The sequence below is a fragment of the Elaeis guineensis genome, chromosome 1 (genome assembly GCF_000442705.2).
Source record: "Elaeis guineensis isolate ETL-2024a chromosome 1, EG11, whole genome shotgun sequence".
NCBI classification, from domain to species: domain Eukaryota; kingdom Viridiplantae; phylum Streptophyta; class Magnoliopsida; order Arecales; family Arecaceae; genus Elaeis; species Elaeis guineensis.
Genome location: NC_025993.2, coordinates 79,256,222 through 79,272,065, shown reverse-complemented (window position 1 = coordinate 79,272,065; position 15,844 = coordinate 79,256,222). Strand labels below are relative to the sequence as shown.

General features: G+C 39.5%; 1 non-coding gene across 1 annotated transcript; it reads left to right on the top strand.

Moving 5' to 3' along the window:
* The first annotated feature begins 15,310 nt into the window (after window positions 1–15,310).
* On the top strand, window positions 15,311–15,417 carry LOC140854918 (small nucleolar RNA R71). Its single transcript, XR_012138012.1, has one exon. It is a non-coding gene; the product is annotated as a small nucleolar RNA R71 (small nucleolar RNA).
* Window positions 15,418–15,844: the final 427 nt, after the last annotated feature.

Below are 15,844 nucleotides of genomic sequence, written 5' to 3'. Positions count from 1 at the left end.
CAAATGATTGTGCTTAATACTAATTATTCTTTAACAACTATCCATACTTTCTACTTAATGTCTCTACACTGTAGATTAGAGACTCATCTATCTCAAAAAAAGTGAATTGTGCGTCGGTCTATCTAGATAGATCGTCATCCCTATGACTATCCTATGATTGAGAACAATTTAGGAATCAATCATACATACCTCTAATTCTCAACACTTGAGAATATGTATCGTAACATCAATTCTAAGGATGATTCAAGGACACATAACACTTGAATGAAAAATAAAAATTTATCTTTTTATTGATTAAATAATAGTTTAAGTATAAATATGGGTCATAGAATGAACAATATTATCAGTCAATAATTAGCTTCTAGGACATACATCTAACAGAGTCCTCATCCAAAAGGATGAGGAGTGTCCAGTTAGAACTCTTTGTCTCTAATTCGTAGTAGTCCTAGATGGAAACTGGGTCGGCCGTGGCTATAAGACCACATGTTGCTGCATTGGGGTCACTCCAGACCCCTCCTTCATTAGACTGGGCCCACCTCCCTTTGGAGGGTCAGCAAGGTTCAAGGTGGATCCTCATCTGTCTGGGGGCAATCAGAGGTTTGTCGAGACTGCAAAGGAGATTTTCATCGTGGCTAGGCTCCGATGCATCAAGGAGTTCAAAGCCTCAGGGGACTTCGAGGATGAGCTTATCGAGGTGTCTTCGATTGGATTCATTTAGGACTTCGAGGATTGCAATGCTTGCCTTTAAGAAGATGGTCCCAAAGTTGGATTTGAGGTACCTTCATCTTGGCAACAGTGATGAAGAGGTCGGGGCATTCTCTTCAAACGAAGATTAGATCTTCATCTCTTTGTATTTACTTTTGGTGCCTTCACTTCAGTGAAGCTTTTATAATAAAACTTTTAACTAATAAAAAATATGTATTTTCACTATGTGTACCTCTCATTCAAACCTTTCACTTTCCTGTGATGTTGGTATGGTCAGCTCTTTGCCTCAATCAAGGGCTCGAATTGCTCAGATAGGTCGGCTTGATTGATTCCATGTTCAAGTTAAAATCTTTCTTGACATTGTCTGAAGCTTCTGCTTCATCTACATATGATGAATGGATTTTTGAAAGTTTCAGGCTCGCTTACATGCCAAGCACCGAATGCTGACTAGCATTACATTGCTTTCATGAATCAGAAGATGATTCACCCCAATTATATGATAGAGAATTGTACAGTTTGGAGATCTGCTAGGACTCGCATTTAACACTGATATCCACTTTCCAAGAAGTGTAGCTTTTGAGGCCTTTAAGGTGGCGGCATCTATCACACAGTTAGAGGGGTGTTTGAATTTACCTGGGCCTGCTCCTATAAATAGGAGTTCTACTGCCTGTAATTGGTATTGCCTTAGTTATCTTTCTCAATATTATGGTGGAGCTACCTTGTCTAATGTCAGAGGGCTGTCAGTGCCTTTCTCCATCTTGGGAGATCTCCTTCCCCTTAGTCAATCACCATAAGCTTTGGGGAGCACTTTAGTGGACATCCCGCTTTGGTATGGGAGGTGTTGAGAAATTCTATTTTTCTAGTTGAGGGTTGCAGAGGCCACCATCTGGGCTTTTCGATACCTTGTCTTCTATGGTTAAGTCTTGGACCTTTCTAGAGAGCTGGCTTCTTCTCTCGCCTAGAGCTTCTTTCTAGCCTTCCTTGAAGATGCATCGTGAAGGTGAGTGGGATTCCAAAAGGGAAGCACCCACGCCATCATCAATGCCCTTTTGGGGAGGTCGGTGAGTGTCATCGATCGAGGAGTCTTGCACTCTCTATCAGGGATAGCATCATCTTGAAGCCTATCTCATGCTTTGAGGATGTCGGTCGAGCCCCTTTTAATCCTTTCTTCTTTCTTTGCTATAATGAGCTTCGCTGAAATGTACATGAACCTTTTAAATGAAACACTTCCTTCATTGAGGCTCTTTTTGGTGTATCATCCGGTGCTCTCCTTATTACTTTAAGATGAGTCAACTCTTCTACTGTATTCGTCGCCGGCTTCCACTAGCATTGTAAGATCTCTAGAGGATTGATCCATGTTAGCTACAATGGGCCATGTGGCTACAGTAGGCCACGTTAATTTTTTGAGGACTTGTCTTGATTGTCTTCAGTGGGCCATGTGGCTACATTGGGCCATGTTGACAACTACAGTGGTGTTTTTGGTTACAATGGGCTGTATGGCTATAGTGGGCCATCCGTAGCTATAGTGGGACATGTTGGATTTTTTGAGAACTTGCCTCGATTGGCTTTAGTGGACCAAGTGGCTATAGTGGGCCATGTTGATGGCTAGAGGCCACCCATGGCTACTTTAGGCTATGTTGACGTCTACAGTGAGCCATCTCAACTACAGTAGGCTGTGTGGCTATAATAGACCATGTTAACAGTTATAATGGGCTGTGTGGTTACAGTGGGCCATCCATGGCTATAATGAGCCATATTGATAGCTACAGTGAGCTGTCTCAGCTACAACAGGTTGTGTGGCTATAGTGTGCCACCTGTGGCTACAGTGGACCACGTTAGATTTTTTGAAGATTTATCTTGATTGGCTACAGGGGCCATGTGGCTATAGTGGGCCATTCATGGCTACAGTGGAACACGTTGATGACTTAATGGGTCGTCTCGACTATAGTGGGCTGTGTAACTACAATGGACCATCCATGGCTATAGTGGGTCATGTTAATGGCTGTAATGGGTCATGTCGGCTACAGTGGGCTGTATGGCTATAGTGAGCTACGTTAACAACTATAATGGGCCATATTGATGGCTATAGTGGATCGTCTTGGCTATAATGGGCTATGTGGCTATAATGGACCATTCATGGCTATAGTGAGCCATATTGGATTTCTTGAAGACTTAACTCGATTGGCTATGAGGGACCATGTGGCTACAGTGGCCATGTTGACAACTATAGTGGGCTGTGTGGCTATAATAGGCTATCCATGGCTACAGTGGGCCATGTTGATGGCTACAATAGATGGTGTGGCTACAGTATGCCATCCATGACTATAGTGGGCCATGTTGATAGCTACAGTTGACCGTCTCGACTATAGTGGGCCATGTTGATAGCTACAGTCGGCTGTCTCGACTATAATGGGCCATCTATGACGATAGTGGATCTTGTTGATGGCTACAGTGAGCCGTCTCAGCTACAGTAGGCTATGTGACAATAATGAGCCATCTCGGCTATAGTGGGCCATGTTGATGGCTATAATGAGCCATCTCGATTATAATGGGCCATTTGGCTATATTGGGCCATGTTGAACTTCTCAATGGTAGGGCCTACTCATCCTAGGAACCTCAGGGAGCTTCTCGCCCTCTTTTGGACATTGAGCCTAATGGGTGCTCGAGGCCTCATTCATGTGTGAAGACCAATAGAGGATCCGATTATCTGATTGGGTTATTAGCCTTTCGATATTGCTTTTAAGGATATCACTATTGGGGTTGTGCATCATTTGACATGGTCTTTGCTCCAACCTCTCCTTTTCTAGATCGGTTGGTAATTTTAGCCTTCAAATAATATTATAAACAGAGTGTTAGATAGGTTTGTATTATAAATGAAAATCATATTTACATCATGGCTAGCAGTCATCGGTAGAGCGACGATGATGCCATTGGCTTTCCTTAAAGAGTTAAGTAGAAGAGTGATACCCCCTGGGGCACCATTCTCTTTTCTCCCTGATTTCATCTCCTTTCCCCCATGCCTCTAGCTAGGGTGGACATGGCATTGATAACATCGGCCATCAGCCCATTATTGTTGTTCTCTTCATTGGGGGCTCGATCCTACCACTCTCGCATATACTTGCTAAGATAGCCATTGGGGATCAAAGCTTCAATCTTGTCCTTGAGTTGGTGGCACTCCTTAGTGTCATAGCCATGATCACAGTGAAAGCAACAGTACCTCCTTCTATTCCTCCTGTCTGAGGGGGACTTTATCAGCCTGGATCACCATAGATATCCTTGGACTTCAATCTCCATCAGGATCTAAAATCATGGATAGATAGAAGAGTGCAACTGTTGAATCACCAAGGACTTCTTGGGTGATAGCTCTTTCATGGCCGAGAAGATTTCCTCTTGATTCAAGCCACTCAGGGATCTTCCCAACTTCTCTTCTTATTGGAGATATTCTTTCCTTTCGTTTGTGTATGGAGCTCTCGAGCTTCCTCCACCTAGATATACTTTTGGACTTGGCTAGCAGGTCAGCATAGTCTCTCAAGAACTTCTTATCAAGGGAGAAAATGAGGCACTTATTCCCTAAGCCTTGTTTAATTGCTAACATTGCCATCGACTGGATGAGGTCTTATACCTCGAGCATAGCAACATTGAAGCATGCAACGTAGTCATGCAATAACTCACCCTCTTCTTATCGAAGAGAGAAGAGGTTGTCTAAGTTCCTCAAGTGGAGTCGGCAACAACTAAAGTGGATAATGAATAGTCTGTCGAGCTACTCGAAGGAATAGATGAACCCTAGCTGAAGTCCAGAATATCACGTTTGTGTCAACTTTCTGAGGATAACCAGAAAAGCAAAATATAAGAGGGTGTCTAAAGTGGCCTAGGGCATCATGAGGGTTCTATAACCCTATAGATGATCAAGAGGATCTATGGAGCCATCATATGGCTCTAGTAGAGGTACCTTGAATTGGCTCAAGATCGATTTCTCCAAGATGGCCTAGATGAATGGTGGTCGAGAGTTGAAGTCAAAGATGTTACTACAACATTGAGACCCAATCTAGACTTTGCTAAAGTGATGCTTGATGTCTCGAACTCTCTTATTGAGCTCCACCTCCTGTCAAGATCTCTCAAGCTTAGGGGAGTGGGCCAAGATTGAATTATCGATGGAGAAGAGCTTCTCTGCTGTGTTCCTTCCCTCAGACTTTGATGGGAAGATGAATGGATTGGGATGGTGATGGAGTGGTGTGAATGCTATCAGAGGATGGATCTCAAACTTTGAGAGCGAGACCGTCGACTGAGATGGGTGGGAATCACCTGAGGATTCGGTTCCACCTATAGCTATTGCTACTACTCCATCACTTGTTAGACCCATTGCATAGCATCAGTCAATGCTTGGATCCAGTGGGTCAGAGCTTCAAATGGTGGTGGATCATTATGGTCAGAGATTGCTCCATAATGGATCCACGAGAGGCACTACTCCAACTATGATGGATAGATTGTTGGTGGGATGCAGTGGAGTTTTGTACTCTCACCTGCACCATATTTTTTTCTCCTAAAAGGGATCTAGGACCTTTCCTCTAGTTCCAATCTATTGTCGTAATGCTCTGGAGAGGTGTTGATGTGGCTAGAGTCGGATGTCGGTTGAGATCTACGACATTGAAAAGTACCTGCAAAGAAAGCCCACACTCGTCGAGGGTGTTCCGGTGGGGGACCTGTTAGATTAGGTTGGTTTCATGTATGTGTTTTAAAACATTTTCAGATTTATAGAGAAAATAAAAATTTAGATTAAACGCTTTAATCTTTACATGCATTAGATCTAACCTATAAACCACCTAATAGGATCTAACATATGAATACGAACGATTCGATCTAAAATCTGATCTAGAAAATAAATCTAACTGGAGATCTAATCTCCATACCTTTGCACAGATCGATGATCCCCACAGCTGATGATTGTGGTATACTTTGAGATTTTTGGTTAGCCCACATATGTCCGACCTTTACGGGTATCCACATGAGATCTTCGAATCCGATCGGAGGCCTACTTCTTCATCGAGATGCTGGCTCCCTTGCAAAAGACACCTCTTGATGGTTGATATTGCTGATCTCCATCGATCTCTCAGACTCTCTAAGGAAGATGGAATAGAGGAGGAAGAAGAGGAAGAAGATGGGAAAGAAGAACAAGGAGATTCTCTTCTTTTCTTCCTAGAACCCACGCATGAGATCCCTACGTTAGAGATCTAGAGAAGAACTCTTTCTTTTCTTTTATTCCACGCACCAAAGAACCCATTCGCTTCTTTTTCACACCTTCAAAGAGGAACTTTTCCTCTCTCAAATCCATGCTCATAAGAAGACTCTTCTTCCTTTCTTACGCAAGAACCCTGGCTTGAAGAAGGAACTCTTTTTGTTTCTTCCCTTTTCATGCCTCTTGAGAAACCCATGCACAATCTGAATTTTTTCAGATTTCTCATGTTAAAATGCCTCTATTCACCCACGCCTAAAAGCTTTTCTTTTTATAGGTGTTTAGATAGGGTTTAAGAGAGGAGTTTGGGGGCATCCATGAGTTGGATGCCCCCCTATTTTCTTGGCATGTGTAGATGAGTTTCCATCTTGGGTGTGAATATTTCATGCAAACACAAGGCACGAAAGGTTGTTAGTGTGGAATATATTGGCATGTAAGATTTCCTTTTTGGCATGTGGAGTTTCAACAAACTCCTATTTTTTTAGTGTGGAGAAGACCCTTGGAGCGGGAACTCTTTCACGCAAATAAGAAGGTGCATGGCTCTTTTTAAGTGTGGAGATATCTCACACAACAAAAAGTGGACTTGGGGCTTCATATGGCGCAAGGAAAGAGGAGGAATCCATATCCAATTGGGATTTTTTTATGCCTATTTTAAATTAAATCAAATCCTAATCCAATTAGGAATTGATTGGACCCAAAGAGATTAAAATCCTAATCCAACTAGGAACCCAATCTTTCTTGATTAAATCCTAATCTAATTAGGAATTAGATAGCACCCAAATCTTAATCTAATTAAAAATTGATTTTTCTTGCAATTCGATTATCTCATAATCCAATTAGACTTGATCTAATTAAATCTAAGTCAAGCCAAATTGAATCGAAATAAATTAGACTTGATCCAAGCTCCATTGCTCAATCAAATTGAGTCAATTAGCAATCTAATTGCTAATTAATCCTCCTATAACTTACTAACTCTTAGTAAGTTAGACAATTACAATAATTGCATTGGATTAATCATCAATCATATTAATAATTAAGTTCCTCTATGATTCATAATCACAGATCAACTATTTGATCAGACAAAGATCACTTTTGTGTGTGATCCTATTGGTTCTATCTATCTGGTAGTAAGATATACTATCATCGAAACTTCTTTTGATGGATTGAAATAATTTCAACTCTATCCAGCAAGAATCATTGATCATCAAGATGATGCTCGATGAGTCTCATGATCCATTAGTGACATCTAGTAATATATGGTGACAATTCAACAGAATGAAATATTGAACCTCTAGGTATAGTTACCATGTAATTCAATCCTTTTATCATGAGTTCCGACAAGATGAAAGTCATGGATAACTCATCAAATCTCATCGCTTGTCATATGTAACATTCAATCGACCCAAGGTCATAAGTAAATCTTATAAAATTTTTTTCCATCATTCACTCTACCATGGTCATGATCTTCTGAACTCAGTCTTATGAATAACATAGGACTACTCCTTATCTATCAAAATCGATAGATCCCATCTAAGACGCACCCTACTCCTATAGTGAACCTACTACAGCCAACATCTACTACAAAGATTCATATAGCTAGGAACCAGTTTATGTGTAGTCAAACTACAGCAATCCCACTATGAGCAGTCGAGGTACCATAGATCTAAGGACTACTCACACCACTGCAGCATCGAGTATGTCACTGATGAGTAGATAGACATCCATATAACTACTCGTATTGATCACACTTAGTACCATTGTTCTCTAATAATTACTAGCACTTTCGCTCTAGTATCGTGGTGTGCAAATCTTAAAATTTGTAAATAAAAACCGCAAGTGCACAGTGTACAGAGTAGCACGACAAGCGAGTATGGGTCGATCCCACAGAGACTTGGTTTAAAAATAATTTTCAAATCTATGCTCAAGCGAGCTTTAACGAAAATCGAAAATCGAAAGTTGTTTGCTAAAGACAATAAGACTAAGGATCTAGGGTTTTTTAATCCACTAGATCTAGATTAGGAAATTCTACCTAGAATTTTTCTTATTGATCCTAACGACTACTCCTCTTATCTTTCCCAAGCATAGATTATGAAGGGACTAAGGCCCAACGATAACCCATCAAGATTCTTTACAGGGGAGTAGTAACTAGGATCCCTTAGGGTTTTCTTCTCCTATGCACTGAATCAAGCATGAACTATGAAGGGACTCTGACCCAACTGTAGTTCATCAAAAATTCTTGGCAAAAGAGGAAGAAAAAGAAACCCTAAGAAAAAGAAAGAACCCTATGTAAAACCCCTACTCATGATCTAGCTTCATCGCAAACCCTAGAAGGGATGCTTAGCTAGACATGATCTAAATCTACTTGCAAAATTTAAATGCAGAAAAATAAACTACCCTAATTTCATAAATTAAACTATCCTAATTGCATAAATTTAAACTGCATAATTTAAACTAACCTAATTGCATAAAATTAAATTGCATAAATTAAACTATTCTAATTGCAATAAAAATAAATTGCATAATGTAAAGAGATAAAATTGCATAAAAATAAGATTTTATATAAAAAAAAATTATTACAAAAATCTCAAAGCTCGAGGCTTGAGAAGAAAGCTAAAAACCCCACTATCTAGGGTTACAAGCTTGATCGAAAGGCCAGAATCCCCTCCTCTAAAAAAAGAGCCTTTGGGGGCTTTTTATAGGCATTTAGGGATTATAAGGTTTTCAAAACTTTAGATGTGGGACTAAGAGATTTTAGAGGGGTATTAGGGGGGTTTAGGGGCTCAAATCTCGCTCAAAAAGCATTTAAATCCATCAAGAAACCCTAAAAATTATTTCAGTCGTCCGATCTTCATCTAAAGGACCCAATTCATCTAATAAATCAAGTCGGAAGCGATTCTGGGCCGTCGGATCACGATCTGGGTGAAGCGCTGCCGTTGGATCGCGCTGCAGAGATGGGATCAGGTCGAATGCATCGCAGACCATCCGATCAAGGCGCTGGAAGATTTCGTCCGTTGGATCGCGCTGCAGAAGGATCCCGTGTTGTCCTAGTGTTTATTGATTCTTGCAGTTGCCTTGATTACGGTTGGATCTTGACCGGCACGATGGTGGCCGTCCGATGGTGCAAAAATATGGAGCGTTGGATCTTGATCAGAGAAGATCGGACCATCGAGTGATGTGAAGTTATCAGGTTGCCCTTCGGATCTTCTTCTCTCTCCTCATGAGCCCTGGACCGTGCGCGTGGATCGAGCTCGTGATGCGTTGCGGTGAGCCGAGACTCACTGATTGGCTGGTTTATGGTGCACCGATGGGTCCATGGTCCAGGCGCCTATTGCTATGGACCAGGCGGCTAACCAGATCACCAAATCAGTTGATTTTTGATCAATTTTGACCTGATTTGACTCGGGTTTGACCCAATTGAGACTTCTTTCTTCATTCTTCAATTTCTGGGTCAATTTAACTCCGTTTTGCATAAAATTTACGTCGTTGGAATCCTCTTTCTTTGTTCTTTCTATTGATGATCTCTTCTTCTACAAAATATAATAACAAGTATCAATTTCCTAATAAAGTTAAATAATTTAGATATTAATTGATACTTTTTATGTCAATTTGTGACATAAATCACACCCCCCAACTTAATCATTGCTAGTCCCTTAGCAATGTACCAAAATAAGATCATATTCCAAAAAGATCCTTCCTTTGCAAATTAATTTAAGATCGAAATTCAAGAAGTTTTCTAGTATTACTAAGTAATGAGCTTCGAATTAGAATCGGTAGTCAGTCTACTTAGGAGCTTTCTTAGAGTACACTTAAAGTTTTATAGCACTTGTGTGAGTGATAACTAACTTAGTATTTCAGTATTAACTTGTACAGGCCAATTGTATAATTTTTTATAACTTAGTTCGATTAATTTTCTATACACCCCAAATTAAACAAAGAACTAAGGTAGCTTTCACACTGTTTTTTTTTTTTTTTTTTTTGCTGAGCATCCTGGGCTTCCCACCACCGTTTGACGCAAATCTCAACACTTGACTTAGGTGAAGAGACTCGGTTACTAGGCTTAGGGCAATCCACATTTAATCTGTGTTTTGTATTTTATTTCAGGCAGGTAGCTCTTTCCTTAAATTCAAATTTCTTCAATTGGGGTGTAGAAAAAATTATCTAATTTAAATAATACTCAAATCCTTAATTGGCCTTACAATTAACACCTACTTTACCTTGTTAGTGTGCATGTGCAATTGGAAGTGCTAATAGTCTTTAAATGACCTAGGCCACCAAGAGTCTAACCAGCTAATCTTCTCCGTGACTCACTACATTTATTAGCAAATACTTTCTAACTTACTCTTATTTCTTTTCTAGATTAATTTATTTCAAAAAAAATTTTTTTAATATATTAAATGCAAGAAATAACTCATAGTGGAAGGAAAAGAAAATGATAACACCTAATTTTGTTCAAGCTCTCCCCCCAACTTGACCGACATTGTCCCCAATGGAGTTTATCTAATTTATTTGTCCTAAGCAAACTGAAAACAAAGAAAGCATTAGAAATTAAATAAGCTGGGTTGCCTCCCAGAAGCACTAAATTTTATGTCTTCAGCCAGACCAAACCTCGAAGCAATTTAATCAGAATAAGTTGGTTCATAAAGAACCATGGCATCTTCAACAGTCTCGACAGGTAATTCCAAGAATGGTTTTAATCGTTGACCATTAACTTTAAAGATAACACCATTACTTGGGTTTTCTATCTCAACAGCTCCGTGTGAAAAGACTTTCTTTACTAAAAATGGTCCTGTCCATCTAGACCTAAGCTTTCCTGGAAACAGATGTAATCTAGAGTTATATAAGAGCACCTTTTGTCCGATATTGAAAGTTTTTCTCATAATTGATTGATCATGAAATGCTTTGGTTCATTCCTTGTATATCCTTGCATTTTCATAGGCTTCATTTCTAAGTTCTTCTAATTCATTCAACTGAAGCTTCCTATGGTTTTCAGCGTCGTTCAAATTTGTATTTAGTTGTTTGATGGCCCACATGGCTTTGTGTTCTATCTCAATAGGCAAGTGACATGGTTTACCAAACACAATCCTATAAGGAGACATTCCTAGATTGGTCTTGAAAGCGGTTCGGTATGCCCAAAGTGCATCAATTAATTTCAAAGACCAATCCTTTCTATTGGCACTAACAGTTTTTTTCAGGATCTGTTTGATTTGTCGGTTTGACACTTCAACTTGCCCACTAGTTTGAGGATGATATGGTGTGGCCAATTTGTGGGTGACATTATACTTTTTCAACAATGTTGCAAAAGGTCGGTTACAAAAATGGGTTCCCCGATCACTAATGATTGCCCTAAGAATACCGAAACGGGAGAGAATATTTTCTTTAAGAAAATTAATGACCATTTTGCTATCGGGTGTTCTACATGCAATTGCTTCTACCCATTTTGAAACATAATCAACTGCTACTAGAATATATTCATTTCCAAAGGAATTTGAAAATGGTCCCATGAAATCGATCCCCCAAACATCAAAAACTTCAACTACCAAGATTGGGTTGAGTGGCATCATGTGTCGCTTAGTGATTCGACCCATTTTCTGACATTGAGCACTACTTTTACAATAGTCATGAGCATCCTTAAACAAATTGGGCCAATAAAAACCACATTGGAGAACCTTAGCAGCAGTTTTCTTAGACGCGAAGTGACCCCCACATGCTTGATCATGACAAAAAGATAAAATATTCATGACTTCGTTATCTGGGATACACCTTCTAATAATTTGATTAGGACATTGTTTAAAAAGATAAGGATCATCCCAAATGAAATACTTCACTTGGGCAAAGAATTTATATTTATCCTGCTTAGTCCAATGAGAAGGTATCTTACCTATGGCTAAATAATTTACAATATCAGCAAACCAAGGTTCAGTAGACACAGACATGAGTTGCTCATCTGGGAAAGATTCATTGATGGGTGGTTCACTAGATGGTACGACAGAAATTCGGGACAAATGATCTGCTACAACGTTCTCAGTGCCTTTCTTGTCCCTAATTTCTAGGTCAAATTCTTGAAGGAGCAAAATCCATCTGATTAAGCATGCCTTGGTATCCTTCTTTGCTAGGAGATATCTAATGGCTGAGTGATCGGTGTAAACAATGGTGTGGGTCCCAACCAAATAAGATCTAAATTTCTCTAAAGCAAAGACAACGGCAAGGAACTCCTTCTCAGTTGTGGTGTAGCTAAGCTGCGCATCATTTAAGATTTTACTTGCATAATATATCACTTTAGGCAGCTTATTTATCCATTGACCTAAGATTGCGCCCACAACATGATCGGACGCATCACACATTAATTCAAATGGTTCAGACCAGACAGGAGGATGAATGATTGGAGCTGATACAAGTGCTTTTTTTAGAAATTCAAAAGATTCCAAGCACTCATGAGTAAATTCAAATTTGATATCCTTTGCCAAAAGATTAGTCAGTGGACGTGCTACTTTACTAAAGTTGGCAATAAACCTTCTATAGAATCCAGCATGACCTAAAAATGAACGTATTTCTTTCACAGATTTAGGTGGTGGAAGACTTGCAATTAGATCTATTTTGGCCTTGTCTACTTCAATCCCCTTTTTAGAAATGACATGGCCAAGAACTATTCCCTGTTTGACCATAAACTGACATTTTTCTCAGTTGAGAACTAAGTACTTCTCCTTACATCATTCTAGAACTAATTGCAGGCGATTCAGACACTCGGAGAAGGTTAGGCCAAAAATAGAAAAGTCATCCATAAAAATTTTTAGAAATCATTCTATCATATCTGAAAACATGCTGATCATGCATCTCTGGAAGGTTGCCGGTGCATTACATAGTCCAAAGGGCATTCGTCTATAGGCAAAAGTACCAAATGGACAGGTGAATGTAGTCTTTTCTTGATCTTTAGCGGCTATGGGGATCTGGTTGTAACCGGAGTATCCATCAAGAAAATAGTAAAACTCTTGTCCGACTAGTCTTTCCAACATTTAATCAATAAATGGCAAAGGAAAGTGATCTTTCCTTATCGCAGCATTCAACTTTCTATAGTCTATACAGACCCTCCATCCCGTTTGGGTCCTAGTTGGGATAAGTTCGTTTGCATCATTTTGGACCACTGTTACCCCAGATTTCTTGGGTACTACTTGAACTGGGCTTACCCAAGAGCTATCAGAAATAGGATAAATTATTCCACTATCTAGGAGTTTCAGAATCTCCTTTTTAACTACATCCTTCATAGCTGGATTAAGCCTTCTTTGGGCTTCTCTTGTTGGTTTAGCCTCTTCCTCTAAGTATATTCTATGTTGAACTATAGAAGGACTTATTCCTTTGATATCTGCTATGGTCCAACCTATTGCTTCTTGATTTGCTTTTAGAACTGACACTAACTCCTCCTCTTGCTTGGGATCTAGGTCTGATGCAATAATTACAGGCAAAGTTTCTTTGGGTCCTAGATATGCATACTTGAGATGTTCTGGGAGGGGTTTCAGTTCTAAAATGGATGCTTCCTCTATCGATGGTTTAGGTGATGATTTCACCATCTCAATGATTGGTTCAGTAGGAAGTGTCGATTCCTGATTAATCTGATTTTCTTTAAGTATTTCATTGATATCCTCAGACTCATGGATTAACTAGGGGTTAGACTCTAGGTCGACTTCATCATCACTAATGTCAATGGATTCATAAATACCATCTTGGACTACATTGACATCAGCATGAGAAGAGGATTCCTGTTCTAAGTTAAAAATATTAAGCTCAATGGTCATATTCCTAAAGGATAACTTCATTAGACCATTTCGACAATTGATTTCAGCATTGGCCGTAGCTAAGAATGGTCTTCCTAAAATGACAGGTATATGTCCTTTAGGATTCGCAACTGGCTCAGTCTCTAAAATAATAAAATCTACAGAGAAAATAAAATTTTCAACCTTTATCAGAACATCCTCGACCATTCCCTTAGTGATCCTGAGAGATCTATCGGCTAACTGTAATGTGATCCCAGTAGGTTGAAGTTTTTCTAATCCTAGTTGCTTATACACCGAATATGGAAGGATATTCACACTAGCTCCTAGATCTAGCAAGGCCTTTTTTATATTGGTTTCTCTAATAACACAAGAAATTGTTGGAGCTCCAGGGTCCTTATATTTAATTGGCACATGGCTAGATAGGTATGAACTGACACTTGCAGCCAAAAATGCTTTCTTTGGTACATTAGTGGTCCTTTTCCTAGTGCAAAGATCTTTTAAAAATTTGGCATAAGTTGGAACCTGATGGATTATATCTAAAAGAGGAATATTAACTTGGAATTGTTTAAATACCTCTAAAATTTTATCTAAATATTCAGATTTATTGGATTTCAGTCTGTTTGGAAAAGGAGCTCTAAGACTTTTAAGTACTGGACTAGGTGAATTTTCAGTTTCTGGTGCTTGAGGTTGAAAGGTAGTAGTTTTAGAAGGTGACTCGGCAGATGAGTCCTCTATATCATCAAGTGCAACTACCTTATTGTCTATTTGTTTTTCCGATCTTAAGGTATGAATGGCATTTACACCATTAACTTGGTTTCCTTGTTGGGGTCGTGGACCATTTTGGTTCCTAGGATTTGGCTCAAGTTGGCTAGGTAACCTACCATGTTCTCGTTCACTAATGGTCGAAGCCAGCTGACTTACTTACATTTTCAGACGGACTCTAGCTTGGGTGTTATTATTTATGAATTGACCCATGGTTTGCATAAAGCTGGTATGTGTCTTCATCATGGCTTCTAGGCTTTTCTCTAAAGAGGTAATTTTCTTGTCATTATCATGGAATCCTGGTGGGTTGTTCATCACTGGGTTGGACCTTAGATTTTGCTGATTGAAATTTGGATTGCCTACATTAGGATTTTGGGACCATGAGAAATTCGGGTGATTCCTTTAACCTGGGTTATATGTGGGTGCATAAGGATTGTTCAATGATCCTTGATAGGTGGCATTCACCTGTGCACACTCATTCGAGTAGGAACATTCTTCTAAGACATGGTCTGGTGCATTGCACCCTTTACACATGGGTGCAGATATTTGATTTACATTGGCTGGTCTCTGTAATTCTAAGTTTTCCAATCTATGTGTTAAGGTTGCAATCTTGGCCTCTGATGCTAGGGTTGGTTGAATTTGATGCATTCCTCCTCTTGAAGGTGTAGCTTTATCAGGTTCCCTAGTTGTTTCCTACTGTAAATTTTTCTCGGCTAGGTCTTCTAAGAATTGCCAAGCTTCAGTAGTTTCTTTGTCCATAAATTGGCCTTGGCACATGGACTCTAGCATGGTTCTTGAGTTTGAATCTAACCCCTCATAGATGATCTGGCATAGTCTCCAAGTTTCTATTCCATGGTGTGGGCATTGGGTCAAAAGATTCTTGAAACGATCAAAGTACTTCCAAAATGATTCACCAGCTAGTTGGTAAAATTGATTTATTTCATTCCTAATCCTAGCTATTTTATGATGGGGGAAATACTTTTTCAAAAATATTCTCACAAAGCCCTCCCAGGTAGTGACAGAATGGTTTGGCAGACTATAAAGCCACTTCTTAGCATTATCCTTAAGGGCAAAGTTGATTAATCTAAGTTTGACCTCATCCTCTGTTAATTGCAGTTTCATGGTTGCACATACCTCCTCAAATTCTCTAATAAATATATAAGCATCCTCTAATCCTGTGAATTTTGAAAGCATATTTATGATTTGAGGTTTGATTTCAAAATTGTTAGCTGTGGGTTGTGGCAACCTGATACAAGATGGTTGGATGGAGCCAACTGGATAACACAAATCCTTAAAGGTCATGGGTTGGATTGGTTCAGCCATTGGAACAACAGGAATTGACTCAATTCTAACTAGACGATCCGACACTCTTCTCCACACA